Below are 16,496 nucleotides of genomic sequence, written 5' to 3'. Positions count from 1 at the left end.
GTTAGGTTCTTTGAATAATCTTTTGTTCACATGTTTCTGTTAAAAGCTGGTAAATATTTTTGCTGCGCAGAGCTACTTAGCCTTAAAAGTGACTTTCCACTTATGCATGTCTTTTGTCCAGGGAGGGAGGATTTTACTGGAGTCTGCTGCTTGGCAAACATGGGCTCGCCCATATGTGAGGCGAGTGGCTGGACTACTGGAAAGGAGGCTGCTTTGTAAACTCTGAAAGACACCAACCAACCAGTCCCGAGAAATACACCTGCACTCCAGCCACCGGATCCACGAAGCCAACCAACCATCAGAAAGGGGAAAATAACATTTTCTATAGAAACCTCATCTGAGAGAGTGGAGCCAGAGTTCAGTTATATCTGATTTTCATTTCTTTACAGGGTTAAAAGGAAATAAATGACTACTGTGGTGAACATACCTGCCTTTATGGCAATGAGGACACCTACCACAATTACACCACCAGCTACAGCTACAACATAGCCCTCTTCAGAGAGAGACAGTAACACAGATCTGCTCAGCAAGAACAAGATGGCCTAATAGAATGGTAACTAAAGCTTTGATTTTTTTTGAAATAAGGAGATAACCTCAATGGCATTTAACTGAAAAATGCAAATAATTGCAGAGCTTCGGGAGCACACCAGGAACTGGGTCCCTTGCAGGATGTTCCCTATTGTGCCTCTGTTCCCCCCACCCCTGCTTTTGTGCTTTTTCCTCATGCTCTTTGCTTAGAACGTGCTCTCTCCCGTCTCTATTTGCAGAAATCCTTCCCAAGGTCCAAGACCCAACTCTAGCCCCTTTCCCCTGAGGCCATTCCTGATGCTCCCACATGGGAAAAAAAAAAAAAAAATCCCTCAATTCTTTTGAATTTCATGCAAGACTAAAAAGACTCAGGCAACGCAACTGACTCCGTCATAGCACTTGCTCGTCCCCTCGCGTCACGGCAATTTGTTGCAATGCACTCTTGGAGGACACCCTGCTGGACAGCCAGGATGATCTCAGACTCACTTTTGAACTCCTAGCAGTGTTTATCCCTGGAAATACCACCAAGTACTCAGTGTAGGAAAGGACGGTGGTCTGGGTCTTCCATAGTCTGTCACAATGGCCTACGGCGTTCAGGTCTGTAAGTACGGACTTCTGGATCCTTACTTTTTACTCTATTCTTCTGATGTATTTTGTAGATTGCAAACCTACCCGAGTACAAGTGTGGGGGTGGTGGAAGGCTGGTTTCGGTTATTTCCCGAAAGGCTAAACAGACACGCCTCGGAAAGGACATAATGAAGATGTTGTCATCGTCTTACAGCACTGGCATTTTACAGTGCTTCGTTTTTAATCAAACATAAACATAGCATAAAGAGGATTTTTCTATCTAATTTTCAGGTTATTTTTTCATCCTTTTAAGTCTGGCTATTTCTTCTGAAAAGCTGATTGAAGCACTATGAGGTAGGGATGCAGAAATGCAGGCGTGGAGGTGGGTAACTGGGTTGAAAAGAGAAGTCCAATCAAATCCTGTTTTGCAAGGCAAGAGCCAGGACAAAGACACAGGTGTTCAGTTCAAAGCTGTTTAAATTTTCACAGCACCCAGCACACAATGGTGAATGAATCAGGCTGGTCCGAGCCTCAAAAAGGAAACCTGCATCACAAAAATCTGTCTTTATATCCATAGTTTGCACACACCCTGGAGCGGCCTACACCACCTCAAACAGAGGTGTGGCTCTGCATACCACAGGCTGGGATTTGTCTTCATGTTTGCATGTGATGTATTAGGAAAAAAATCATTTATGCTCTTCTAGAATTTGGAGGAAAATCTCTACAGCAATCTTTTTCAGAAGCCTATGAATGCCAATGAAGTTCCACTAACCCAGTAATTGAACATGCATATTACGTGAACTTCATCGAAGCCTTGGATAGGGCCTCAAGAGACATTAGATCCTCAAATATGCCCAATGAGGCATCAGGAGAGCAAGTTCGCCCCAAATTTCTGTGTGCTCCATAACAAGAGTAGGAGCTCATGCCTACACAATGCTGACTGGTGTCAGGCACTGTTTCGAACACTCAAACACATACCAACTCAAGGACTCATTTTAACCCTGTGAGGAGGCACTGTGAATTATCATGCCCATTTCACAGACAATGCAGTTAAGGCTGAGAGAGGTAAAGCTGCTCACTTGAGGCCACTCAGCTAAAAATGTGACAGAGTCAAGACTTGAAGTTGCTCTGGCTTGGACATCTGCACTCCTAACTATTATACCAAATTGCAGAAAGAATTCCCTAAACCACTCTGGGCAAAAATCAGGCTGTCAGTTAAACATTTATTGGAATCGTGTCCCTCTTTTGTCCTTTCCACAACTCTGAGATACAGTCCGCATTCACCTTTTCCTTGATTTTCAAAGGCAGAGATGACCGAGTTAGCATTGATTTACAAGCCTCTCTTCCCAGGACCAGAATGACTAAAAAGGCGGGTTGGCACGCTATCAGAGCTCAAACCATGGGGCAGAGTCAGGCACAAACCAGCTTCCATGAGATAGTCCTGCCAGAAACAGGGTTGCTTGGACCCAACTGCTAAAAGACACTGGGGGTCAATAGACACCCAGCTCCTTCCTGAGAGCTGGTAGCCCCTGGAAGACATGGGGACCCTGTAGAGCCTGGCAGGTGCAGGGGAGGGTGCTGCTCTCACTTCTCCAATTTCTCAGATCCGGCTCCCCAGGCACAGTGCAGGCCTCACAAAGGAGGTGGCGTTCTGCAAGTCAGAGGGAACTCCCTTGAATGCGGGCAGTCGGTGGAGCCCTGGGAACCAACAGCAACAGAACAGGAGCAGCGCAGGGGCTGGAAGGGGAATTCTGGGACAGGGCTCCAAAGCCTAGGGCCTGGGGACTTCTCTGTAACCTGCCTTCTTCCCACTAAAGAAAAAGTCCCCAGTTCCTGCCCGCTCTCAGCTCCTGCTCTTCCCGCATCTCCTTTAGGCCCATGGTAGAAACCTACCGTATTTACCTTCCTGCGTCAGTTCGAAGGGAAGCGTCTGAATGCCACAGGTAAATAAATGGGAGAGGAGCCAAGACAAAGTCGGCCACAGGGAAGAAAATAGGCCGAGCAGTGCTCCTGGAGGGACCCGCCTGGAGTCACACAGCGTGGAGCCAAAGCAAGCCAAAATGAGCGCTGGGCAAAAATTCTACAGCAATCTCACTTCTCCCAAGAATTCCTCCTCTTCCTTGGAACAGATTTCTTTCCTAGTGATGCTCCCACACGTTGCTTCAACCTCCATGTAGCTCTACTTTAATTTCCAGCTGCGCTGCAAATTGTTTACCTTTCCATCTCTGCCACTAGGTTACAAATTTCCTGGAGCATAGGGATCTATCTCATTTTGGTTTCTCCCCCAAACACTGACTATGTTCGGGAATTGCTGGTTGAAATCATTACAAAATTTACTCTAACATGAAACATGTAGCCTCCCCTTTCCGCCTCAAATCTATCACCTCATTTAACCCTCAGGGTAATCCTGCAAATAGCTCTTACTGTTCTTTTCCCACTGTGCAGAGGAAGGCACATGAGGCCCGAGTCTCCGCGCTGATGGCGCCAGGATCGGAACCCAGACTGCAGCCGCGGTACATGTGTTCTTGGCCACAAACTGCACACACTGCCTCTCCATGCCCTGGAACTCAGGGAGGATAAGTAACCATAGCATCGTAGCAGGGCAGGGACAAAGAAGAGCTGTTAACCCTCCATGCTTTTGTCCTTTTCCTTGTTCTGTTCCTGGAAATGCCTACGAGTTTCCCCCTTGAAGTCTCTCTCAATCCCTCCAGGTGCTTAGGGGTCCTCTGCTGGCTTCTTATATATCCTGTTTTTTTCTGTGTCACCTCATTTAATACCTGCTGCTTTTTCTCCTCAATCTCCTGCCCTGGAAATAGAAGCTCTCAGAGGGCAAGGGCTGCCTTTAGACAGTACTCAGTAGGGAAGTATTCGACAACTGCTGGCTGTTATTGGTTTATTTAGTACCTATTAAACGCTACTTACTGTGTAAGGGGCATGCAGAACTAATCAAATTTAATTCTTTCAACTCCTGTGAGCTGGGCGCCAAACCACCCCCTTTTTTTGGACAAGTAATCTAAGGTAAGTAAAAGGTCACATGGACACTATTTGAGTAAAATCTCCCCCCTCAGCCTAGTCTGACAAGCTGCAAGAGTCTTTCTGGCATCCTGGCCCCCAAATGTAAGGCAGGGCCAGTACCATGGGAAAGAGCGGCCTGTTCTTCAGGTCCCCTGTGAATAGGTCTCTCGGGGTCTCGCTCCTGGGCGCTGATCTGAGCCTGTCTGGGAAAGGGATACTGTCTCCAGGTAATGAGTGAATTGGACCTCTCAAACTTCAACACATTCACCTGACTGTCTCCTATCACTTGGGTTTTGTGAGTATTATAACTGAGCCCCAGGAAATCGGCGTCACTAACTACAAAGGACTTTCAGTAATGAATGATCATTTTCGCTAAACTTCAAAACTTTTATGCAATGACCTCAGCATATATTAATGTCGTATTGAGCTGATAAATGAACTGTCAGAAGCCCGATGAAATCTTCGTTTTGTAATGGATTCTAAGTCCCCAAGGAAGATTGCGAACTCAAAAATGATAAATGAATCAAAAGCAAGTACTTAGAGTGCCTATTAGGTCTTGATACCTGTGCTGGGTCCCATGTGATGTATAAGACAATTATTTTTATTAGTTATATGGTATACATAAACATAAAGCAGGCCACTGAAGTTTAAAAATGACCTCTTATTCATGATTACCATTTTCTTTCTGGTTATAAGAAACATTTCATTCTGGGTTTTACTCCTATGGTTCTTACTAAAAGTGATTCCAGCTAGGTTTAGATTTGTGCCCAATTATTAGGAAAAACTTGTAGTAACTCTGGGTGGCTTTATAGCTTGTTAGTTCAATTAATTCAGATTTTTAAAAATTTAGAATTTAGGTGAGCAGAATTTCATACTAATTCTAGAGCTGCAGTTGATGGGGAAAAGGACGAACAGAAAAGTTAAGAGAAAAAAAAATCTTGAAAATGTCATGAGAGGAGCGCCTGGCTGGCTCAGTGGGTTAAAGCCTCTACCTTCGGATCAGGTCGTGATCCCAGGGTCCTGGGATCGAGCCCCCGCATAAGGCTCTCTGCTCAGCAGGGAGCCTGCTTCCCTTCCCCTCTCTCTGCCTGCCTCTCTGCCTGCTTGTGATCTCTGTCAAATAAATAAATAAAAATCTTAAAAAAAAAAAAAGAAAATGTCATGAGAAAAACCAGTTATGTACAGCCTATTTTAAGCTCCTATAAGTCACTACACTTGCTTGGTACAGGGACTGTAAATATACTTATTTGCCCACAAGTTTTACCTTTTTTCCTACAAAGAAATCCCTTCTTAATCTCCATGACTTGAACACTTCAACTTTTACGTACTTGGCTAATTCAGAGTCCTTTTCTAAACAAAAATTGTAAGGCATGACTCAATGTAATCCATGCTTTCGAAAGAGCTACAAATTCTGTATTTTGACTTATTTAGTGAGTGTTCATTGTTCAGTAAAAACATTTTTTCTTTTCATATTTTCTTATTTCATGAGACTAAGGAAAACTGGTGACGGACTAGACCAGAATACACATGTGACCAGTCTCTTCTTAACGGAAAAATCAGACTGCTCAACAGAGACCCCTGTACCTTATCAAGTATTCCTGCACCTGTCTGATTTCCAGCAGGAGGGGGGATTTCTCAGGGGGCTGGTCAGAGGGGGCTTGAGCGGGGGTGGGGGGCTGCTTTTCAAGCTGGGACTTGCCACTGCCAGAGTCTGCCAGCTCTGGGAGGCTAGGCAGACTATTACAAACCAGAAAGGGGTCAAACAAAATAAACTTGCAACGAGTTAGAGCAGAGACCAAGGAGGGGAAAAAAACATGGATGGCCCTGTGGAACACCATCAGCACAAAACAGAGCTCTGGTTCTCCTGTGATTTTGATCTTTGGCTGAACCCAAATGCTCTTTGCAAGACTGCTAACTTACTACTCACTGTTCTTGGTCCTACCTACTCCATGTATGTAAAACGCCTACTAATGTCCTTTTGGGGGTAGGTCTTAGGGGATAAGGTCTGGGGCCTGAAACTAGCCTCTGCAGAGTTTTTACACTTGGTTTTATTAAGTCAGGTATCTTAATACAAGCCATGTGCTTAGCTTATTCTCTTAATCCATTTTGTATATATACTAACTAAGCAAAAATGAAAGATGCCTTTTCCAAGGCAAAGAAAATCACAGATGTCAATTTCACTCTTTCATGTGGACTTTAGCCAAAGACACCAGGCAGCTAAAGAGTTAATGAAAGCTCTGATTACTATATGGCTGACCATCTAGATACAGTGATGGCTACTCTATTAATAAAGTAAATAAGAAATAAAAAGGATTTGCTAATTTGACTTGATTCCAGACAATGGAATTATGCAAATAGAGATGTTAGTTATAACCACAATCGAACCTTGGCCACTATCTTGCCTAAGCTTAGCTTATCTTAGTATAAAATAATTCCCTTGTTTCTGCACATGGTTTACAATTCTCTGATGACTCCTTATGAATTTCTCAACCGCAGCCTTCTCTTATTTTCCTAACAACTCTATTACAAGCGACTATATAAATCTTTGATTTTGATGTTTTCAGTTCCTTTGGAAATACTTAAATGTGTAAGGCTTTTTGGTTACCGTTCTTATAGGAATCTTTTTGCTCTGTTCCTCCCTGAAAATCCACGACTCAAAAGATTCATTCTCCTTCTCCGCAAAGTGTCACGGCCATTATTTATGGCCCTTGTGTGCTCTTAGCGGACTATGCTCAGATCCTTAGGGTTTTAACGCTCTTTCTACACAAGCAGTGGTAGACAAGATGGGTTCTCCTTTGCCACTCTCAAGAATCCAGTTCTTTATGTGTGGACTGATATGTTCATGTCCTTGATGGTCCTGTCCCAACTTTTGCTGTGTCCAATCCACTGTGTGCATGACAGCTAAAACCATTCTCCTCAGATGTTGTTTTGCTCATGTTACCAACTTCCTCAGGACTCTGAAACGGTTTCCACTTGTGTATTGCATAACGCCTGATTAGTGCTTTTAAGATCCTTCAATAGTCAGCACCCTTATCTAATTGTCCTCTTCTCTGACCATGACTCAGCTGTACTCTACACCACCTGCCGCAAAGCAAAACACCGTGCATCTTACATTATCCACACCAGTAGGGGGGCGCACAGTCCAGACGGGTTTTGAGTACGTTTCTGTACGCACACTTTGAGACCTCTGAAAAGAGGATAAAGCTCCGGAGTGAAAATCTAACAGAAATGTCAGATCCGGTGTCTTATTTTTACTCTTTTCTACAAACCAATAGCATTAGTCTTCCAGGAATTTCAGACCAGCCCCACTACTGCTATCCCCCAATTTACTAGCTTTCCGGATTGTTTTTTTCTGGGTGATAGGATGAGGGTGAGGGAAGTGTCTGCCTATCAAAGACCCTTGTTTTCAGGTTCTGTTGGCCACGGAGGGTCAGCAGGGAATACCAACACGGAACATCAGAAGATCAATAAGGCTTTGAGCCCAGAAGTAATAGCTACTCCGACGAACCACAAGGACAGTATTGCCCATAGATAACGAACACTGGTGATCTTTACTGCCTTGAAGCATTTTTCATTCTCTTCAGGCTGTGAGTCATCAGACACGCTATTCTTCTCCCACCTAGCAAAATTTCTGTTGCCTCTGTGACAAACCATGCCTTAGCTTCCCTTCAAAATATTGCTCAAGGGGCACCTGGGTGGCTCAGTGGGTTAAGCCACTGCCTTCGGCTCAGGTCATGATCTCAGGGTCCTGGGGTCGAGTCCCGCATCGGGCTCTCTGCTCAGCAGGGAGCCTGCTTCCCCTCTCTCTCTCTGTCTGCCTCTCCATCTACTTGTGATTTCTCTCTATCAAATAAATAAAATCTTTAAAAAAAAAAATATTGCTCAAGGCTCAAATTCCTTATGAAATCACTCTAGACCAATTCCACCCGGCACCAGACACACCAGTCATCCCAGGAACCCCTTTATTCATGCTGCCCCTCTTGTTTCTCTTCCCTTTCTCATTACTCGCATTCCCTTAGAGCCAGCATCTTATACGAACGAATTTACATAGATTCATATGCATACGTGTTTACACAGACACTGTTTATGGAGGGGAGATGCTGGAGACTTTTTAAAAAAATTTTCTTCCCTTTGTTGGCTTACGCCTTCCATTTCCTTTGAAATTTTCCTTATTATCGGGCACTAAATAGAGGCTCTGTTAACTGTTACAAATTTAGCAGCTGTAATTTAAAGAAAACTTTTCAAGAGTAAAGTTTAGTAACTGAACTTTAGCACCACAAAATTAACACAGTACTGAAAATTCCAAAGGAAGAAAAAAAATGAAGACTTACATATGCTCTTCTTTCCCTTGTTTTCATTTATAGATTTAAACATTAGGGATTGTCTGCTCGCTCTAAAATTAGGCTTTAATCATTCCAATAATGGGTTGAAAGTTATTCTGACTTAGCGAGGAGTAAGAAGAATAACAATTTTGAAAAATGCTTTTACTGTGAAGTTTGTATGGTAACACACACACACACACACACACACAGTAGTAGTGGCCAAGAAAATGGTCTTTGGAGGTGCTTTATGGACAAGTCAATCTTCTTTTAATTCCCATAAGACTGACCGTTTAGACATTTACATAAACTACTTCAAAATCTGCATGGAATGCAAAGGGCACTAAGAAACAGTTGACTGAATGAACCACTTTGTGTTATCATTTAACTACTCCTTGTGGGGGTCAATTCTCTCCAACCAACCCGAAGCTTGTGGATGGGTCAGGTACATCTACCTTTCTCCCACTTCTGGTCTCCTGTGGTACTAAGTGTGTCAACATTGAACAATATCCCCGAGATGATTTAAAAAAAAAAAAAATGGTATGTGAGCTGAGCTCCTGGAATGCTTATGGGTACTTCAAAAATTGCTTTAATTTTGGTTATATGTCCCTAACTGTAAGCTTATTCTTAACAGTTGACACTGCTTACACTGTTAAGTGTCCTGTTAAAGGGACATTTTCCCTTTTAGTCCAACACCATCTGATAGATGATGAATCTGAAGATGGGCAAGTAAAACATTAGTGATGTTTCACTGTGTTTACGAGTTAAATAATTTCTGTAAGAAATATTGTTGGTATGGCTAGGTGAAGTCAAGTTCAAAACAGCAGCGGAGGCCCAGACCTGGGCTCTCTGTGACAGTGTGGTCCACTGACTCCCACTTCCTCATCCGCACTGATGAATTTCTCCCTCATCCCATCTATTGATGAGAGGTCCAGAAAGATGACTTTGCTTAGTATGTCTGAAATAAATGACCCACATTCCAGGAATGATGAACCTTTTCACTAATCTTACTTAGGGGCATTAGAATATCACACAAACATCTTAGATTTGCCTCTGTTCCTCTCACCCAACACTTCGATCCATCAATTTCTGCAAATTTCGTCTCCTGCTTCTCTGCTATCCATGCCCTTGACTGGGTCTTTACCATCTTGCTACAGACCAGGCCTCCAATCCTGGCCCCACTTAAATCTGTCTCAGAGGCAGATGGTTGGTTCTGGGCTCCACTTCCTTCAAAGACTTCCCAAGGCCAACAGGAACCCACGATCCAGCTCCCAAACCTTCATGACATCATTTCCTAACCTATCTTAACCTACACGTACCGATCTTTAGTGTGCCTCAGAATAACCGGGGAAGCTGGTCAAATGCAGACTTCTGAGCCTCACCCCAAAACACGAGAACTCAGCACGGGGTGAGGGCCAGAAATTTCAAGTGCCCCTTGTGATCTGCTGCAGGGGGTATGGATGGGGAAGCCCCTCTAGCCAGCGGCTGCCAGGAACTCAGCCTATGCACTTTTATCCCACTCGCCTTCCTCAGGATAGTCCTTCTGTCTGGACCACCCTGGCCACCATTTGCTCTCCACTAAGTCTCGATTCACTCTCCAGAGGATAGGCTCAGCCCTTCAGCTCCATGTGTGTTTAGTGTTCTTCCTTCCTTTGCATTTTCAGTTTTTCTTAGCATTCACCGTGCTAAACTGATATTATCTGTTCATGTTTGTGTCAGCCACAAGATTTGTGGCTATTGAATGAATAACACTGGTTAAATGAAATGGCAAAATGAAACATATGACGAAATAATACTACTCCCAGAGAGAGCTTCCTTTATGAGCCTAAGGCAAGTGCCTGGGTAAAAGGAAAAAAAAATCCTACCCCAATTCTCAAAACCTAGTGGACATTAAAGGTTTGGGCTCTGATGCTATGCTGCCTGGAGGCTACCCTACATAGGTCATCTGCTTGTTTTCTGACCTTTCCGTGTCTCGGTTTCTAATAATGGGGTGGCTATGGGGATTAGGTGAGGTGACAGTTGCCACGTTCATGGCATGGATTCAGGCACCAGGTAACCACTGAACCATGTCAGCAACGTTTGTACATGGCCCAAAGGCATCACCCGAATTGCTATCCTCAGACCCAAACGGAAAGGGAGGTTGCACTAGTGTGTCACATACATGGTGGAAATGTGCAGCACTGTCTACGCTGCTTCCCTATTTGGAAACGTGGCCAAAAAATCAACTTACAGCAGGATAGCTAACTTTGATGTTTCTGTATCCAAATGATGCTGAGATTTGCTACCGTTGAAAATCAGATCACACAGACTCTAAGCAGAGATAGTTTTAAGTTAAAATGGGATTTAAATTAAAATTAATTAGCTGTTGAAAAAAATTGACTGTTTTTTTTTTTTTTTTAAAGAAAGCACCAGTCACCTTCTCCTTAGCACTATAAAATTCTTATCTATGTATATTCTGCTGATAGCATTGCTACTGTCAGTGATAAAAGTCCATATAGGAAGAGACATTCTGTTAGGTTTTCCTAACTCAGTGCCATATAGACCTTGTGCATGATCACAAAAGACTAACAGAGGTTAGGCAAAGGAAAGGGGCCTGTGTGTGAGGGTGGTCTGGGCAGACAGGGCTTGCTTGTGCAAGAGAACAGGCAAATGACAAGCTCACCCAGGTGGCTTAGGTGCTTCCCGGTGGGTCTCTCCACCTCCCAGCCCCACCTGGCTCACAGCACCGGCCCCAGCACAGGAGTGCTCTGAACCCTCAAGATATTTGCCCTCCATGACAAGTTCTGTTTCTTATTCATCTCTGTATTCCTAGGGCCTAGTGCCATGTCTGGACAGAGCTGGCACTAAATAAATGTTTGCCAAAATGAGGTTTCTTTAGCACAATAATTTGGGAGAGTGATATTTTGTTCCCGTTCATTGCCAAGAAAGAAACAGGCCAACAGATCTTGCTCACTGGGTAGGTCCTTTGAGCATAAATCTTAGAAAGCATAATTTCACAAATTCAGGAACAGACTTTCTGATACCTACACAACTGCTTTGTCCTAAAGCAATGGGTTCCTCTTACTGAATGTGAGAATTGTTTTATTTGTACTTCTTAAAAAGAGCTGCATCTAGCATCACGTACGTAGAATGCCTCTTCTGCCATGTGCCTCATTGATGTCTTTGTTCCTCAGGGTTTGGGTCTGAGTTCTACGTGTGGTACATGTCTGAATTCCAGACCCACATTCCCTTTTGTCTCTGGGGCCAGCATCTCAAAATTCAAGAAGTCAAAATCGAAACATCTTCCTCTCTAAACCAGTACTTTCTTCTCTGGTCCCTTTCTGAATAAATAGAACTAGCATCCCTCTACTTGCCTGAGCCTGAAATGTGGGGGTCCCTCTCACTCTGTCTCCTCTAGGTTTGCCACATTTATCCAACCAGCCATCAGGTCCTACTGAGTCTGCTTGGGAGGCTGTCACCCCTACGTGGGCTTCTTTCCATCCCCACGGTCACTGCTTAGCTCAGCCCATAGGTTCTCACCCAGATTACTAGTTAGCAGAGTCCTCCTTAATCAGTCTCCGATTTTACTGCCCCTTGCTCTTCCCAGTCTCTACACCACCTGCACCCACAGTGAGCTTTCTAAATTTGATCATGTACTTCTTCTGCCTAAACCTACCAGTAGCTCTCCCCGATCTTTGTGATAACGTCCAAACTCCCCCTTACAGGTCAGCGACCCCCTATGGACTCCTCCCCCTCATCTCTCAACACCCCCCCAATTTAGTAGTCTTTTCTAGCCATGTTCTCCAGCCATACCAAACATTTTATAGTACCCCAAATATAAGTAGACCATTATCCTTTGCACCCTTCTCTTTTTCTGGAAGACACTTACATATCCTTTGTTTTTGTTTTTTAAAGATTTTATTTATTTGTCAGAGAGAGAGAGGGAGAGCGAGCGAGCACAGGCAGACAGAATGGCAGGCAGAGGCAGAGGGAGAAGCAGGCTCCCTGCCGAGCAAGGAGCCCGATGTGGGACTCGATCCCAGGACCCTGGGATCATGACCTGAGCTGAAGGCAGCTGCTTAACCAATGAGCCACCCAGGCGTCCCTGGCTTTGAAGCTAGATACCACCTCTACAATCATGCCTCCAGCCCCAGGCTGTGATAAAGCTTCTCCTATGTGCTACCTACCCTCAGACCAAGGGGCCAATCGCTGGGAGTGGTAACTGCATTCTTCTCTCTCCTAACCTGTGACAGAAAGGACTGGATCTTGATCATTATTTTACATTTACATAGTATGTCATCAGTTCACGGGCTTATAAATTGGGCTGGTAACCTAGCGTCTTTTCTGCAAGTCCAGACCAGGGTGTTAATCAATGTATTAATTAACGACCCTTCCATAGCATTTGCATCTTTGTAAGGTAATCTATCAATCAAAGCTCAACCACTTGTCCAGTCACTGGGATGAGCAGGAGAGGTGGGAAAGAGTAATAAGGGCCGGTGGAGGGCAGGTATGGCTCCTCCAATCCTACTCCTGAACCTGGAACTGCAGCTTCTGTGGGATTTCTCCTCAACACGTTTTGACCAGTAGGTTCCCCACATGAATATTAAACCTTTCCCCTAATGGATGGAAGTGAATGTAGGAAATCCTGAAATACTAATTCCAAAAGCTCCAACACCAATGTAAAAAATTAAACAGAGAGGGATCTCCGGACTAAGCCAGTTGAGATCAAAGCTTGATGGACCCAAGACAGCAAAACTCAGCAAAATTTTAACCTTATTCAGAAGTTTTTAAAAACTAACAAAAATATAGAGAAGTTATCTGTTAATCTCTGGCACAATCAACTATTTTAAAAATGCTAGAAAGTGAATTAATGTATTTTACTTGGCTTGAATAAGTTTCTTTTGGCACATAGGGAAATCCTAAGAAGATTTGACTTCAAAGAGTTGCACTCTTATGGAGGTGATCTTGATTCCTTACATATTAATTAAATTCCTGATAAAGAAGCTTATTTTGAATTGAGCATATTATACAAATAAATGTGAAACGCCACCTAAAATGGAAGGGGCAAAATTATTAAAAGCTTATTTGGTTTTATTCTCAAGAGGCTGTTGTACTAAAGCTGAATGACTTACATAAATACCTTTGGCATTTGTTGGATCCTGTTCCCAAACACAATGTTCATATTTCATCTATAATAAGAAAAGCATCTCAAAGATTTGCAAGGCACTAGTCTTGCAAGCGTCCAGTTTGGTGTCTTGAGTAAAGTGAGATTGGCAGAGTCAGCTTAATCCATAATGGAAAGTTGTGAGCGGGGTGCTTTGGCTGCCGGGCAGCTGTGGCTCGGAGAAGTCCCCCAGCTATGTTAGCAGGGCACAGAACTCTGCCACTTGCCCGAAAACAGAGTATCTCCAGGTCAAGGCGAGAAGTTGTATGAGGTACACGGGATGGAACATGAACGCCATCTCACACCTTTAGCTTTCAGGGCAACACAGTAGGGGGGCTTTCATTACCAAGGAAGCTATACTGGAAAGTAACTGCTGCTTTAATTCTTCAGATTTACAGAATCTGGAAACATGTCATGCTTCAGAGATAAATGAGATCGAACCTGCTGCACTTTGTACTGCCTAAGCAAACTCAGATTTCTATAGTTAAAACAAGGCCAACATGTGTCCCAAAAACCTAGCTTATTATCTCCCTGGAACATTGCTTTTTCCCTCCAGTCTTTGCAGCCAGTTTTCGCCAAGTAGCTTTCTGCAGAATTCAACATTACCTCATATCCCATTCACACCATATACAGACGGCATCTTCTCCTTATGCTCTCCGCTTAATCAAAGTGGAGAGACATGCCTACATGAACAAGGGCTTAAAAAAGTATGTTTTTAATGGCCCAGAAGTCTGGATAACTGTGACTCTCCCACTATTATGGCATAAGACCCATTTTCATTGAATTTGTACTGCTTGAACCTACTTGTTCATCATTAAAACACAACCCCCTCAGCCCAAAAGGCCTCAGTTTCTGAATGGGTTTGGACTTGGGAGGGTTGGATGAAGGGTTTTTAAAGAAAGGTCTTCAGAAACAAGATACCCTAAAAAAATTTTACAAGGCTTCCATAACACAGTATGTTCCCATGTTATGTGTAATGACCTGCTAAGCATGAGGTGCCGTGACCTCAGAGCTGAAGGACAGAAGCAGGGCATGTTCCCATCGTGCCTCTGGAGTACCATCCCATCCAAGCTTTACCCCTTCTTTGGGGGCAGGAAAGAGCAGATGCCTCAGTATCTTTCTGGTTTCAGCTGCTCCCTCTGCACACCCACACAGAAAAGCCTCAGTGATTGCTTGGCCCACGAAATCCTGGGCCCTTAAACAGAGAAGTACAGCTCTTCTTAAACAGCTGGACAAGAATGCAAGGCAATTAGAGCAGACGCTTCACTCTCGCCTGTGGGAAATGGGCATTCTTTGGTAAAAAGGAGAAACACGTGTTCAAAATTTTTATGTGCAATACAAAAACTGTAATATAAAAAAGACAACAGTAACCTATGCTAGTGTACCTACACAATAGGAAGATAAGAATCTTTATTATCCTACATTGTCTTCAGAACATTACCCCAGCATAGCTTGATACAAACACATGGGCCATTTCTTTGCTCAGTTCCTTTTCAGCCTTAAAAAATATAATTGCCCGTTGATAGCCTATCGACTTCACACAGATCTGAGGTTGGAAAGGGGATGAATCTTGATATACATTCACTTGATGGTGAAGGATTTAATTCCCTTCACACGGATGGATTTAATTCCCTTCCTTTTGCTTATTCTTCTTTCTACTTCCCAAGCCTCCTTCCCTTTCTTTTTCCTTCTTCCCTCCATCTTTACGTCTATCGCAGTCTGGCTTCATGGTCATCTATCAACGGTCAGTCTTGGGAACGATACTTCTATGAAGGACACATTTTCCAAAATATGAACTAGATATATGGTGATTCACAGTTCACACACAAACCCCTGGGATACCCACTTTTTCATTCAACCCTTAGGATAACCCTCCTGTGAGGAAAGGGGCAACTCTCAATCCCCATTCACAGTAACTTCTCTGCACCTCAGCCTGAGCTTTATTGACCGAAACCCTGGAAGCCTTTCACAGAAGGGCTGGCGAGGGCAGGTGGGAGAGTGCGACAGGCAGCAAAGGCCCATATTGGAAGAGCACAGGAGGCATAACTAAAGAAAATCGTTAATGCTCTCCTCAACACTGAATTCCCACATTTTAGGTGATTTTCCTCCAGAGTTCTTTACCTACTTAACAGCTTCTTCATTAAAATGGCTTAAAGGATATTACATAAAAATTCAACTTCCCTGCAAAAATCACTTACGCTAAAAACTGAACATTCACCAGAGCCCCAGTAGAAGAAATAAAGAATTAATGGAAAAGACAATCTACAATTGTTTTTAAAGAGAGGGTAGGACACTAACATTAAAGAAACAGGATAAACCAGAATTTTGATTTGCCAAAGAGAACTAGAACCCATTTGTCCAAATGAATTTAAGAATTTCAAATTTCTGGCCCTTCACAATAACTTGGCAGAGACTGAGATTTTTCCCTAAAATTGGTAGAAGTTTAATTTGGATCTGTAATGTGCACTGACTCATGGTTGACTCTGGGTTTTAATTACTAATAAGTGAAGTGTGAATCAAGTCAAGTAATCTTGTAAGGAACCGTTCTATTGAACACTGTTATTTGAGCTCAAGAAAAATAACCAAAAAAAAAAAGGGCGGGGGTAAGGCAAAAAAAACCTTCAAAAGGGAATAAAGATAGCTAAAAACTTAAAAAACAGATTCTTAAAAAAACAGCAAGCTCTTAGGTTCTGACTGATCACATATTTTAGTGATGTCAAAAAGGTAGGATGAGCTATTTTTTTTAAAGATTTTATTTATTTATTTGAGAGAGATCACAAGTAGGCAGAGAGGCAGGCAGAGAGAGAGAGAGAAGGGGAAGCAGGCTCCGTGCTGAGCAGAGAGCCTGATGTGGGGCTCGATCCCAGGACCCTGAGATCATGACCTGAGCTGAAGGCAGAGGCTTTAACCCACTGAGTCACTCA

At 43.4% G+C, this 16,496-nt stretch overlaps 1 protein-coding gene across 3 annotated transcripts in view; it reads right to left on the bottom strand.

Moving 5' to 3' along the window:
- Positions 1-16,496, bottom strand: part of JPH1 (junctophilin 1) — an 83,724-nt gene that overhangs the window by 54,656 nt on the left and 12,572 nt on the right. The gene's annotated exons all lie outside the window — the stretch shown is intronic.

Source organism: Mustela lutreola, chromosome 3, assembly GCF_030435805.1.
Source record: "Mustela lutreola isolate mMusLut2 chromosome 3, mMusLut2.pri, whole genome shotgun sequence".
NCBI lineage: Eukaryota > Metazoa > Chordata > Mammalia > Carnivora > Mustelidae > Mustela > Mustela lutreola.
This window is presented reverse-complemented; position numbering and strand designations above follow the sequence as displayed.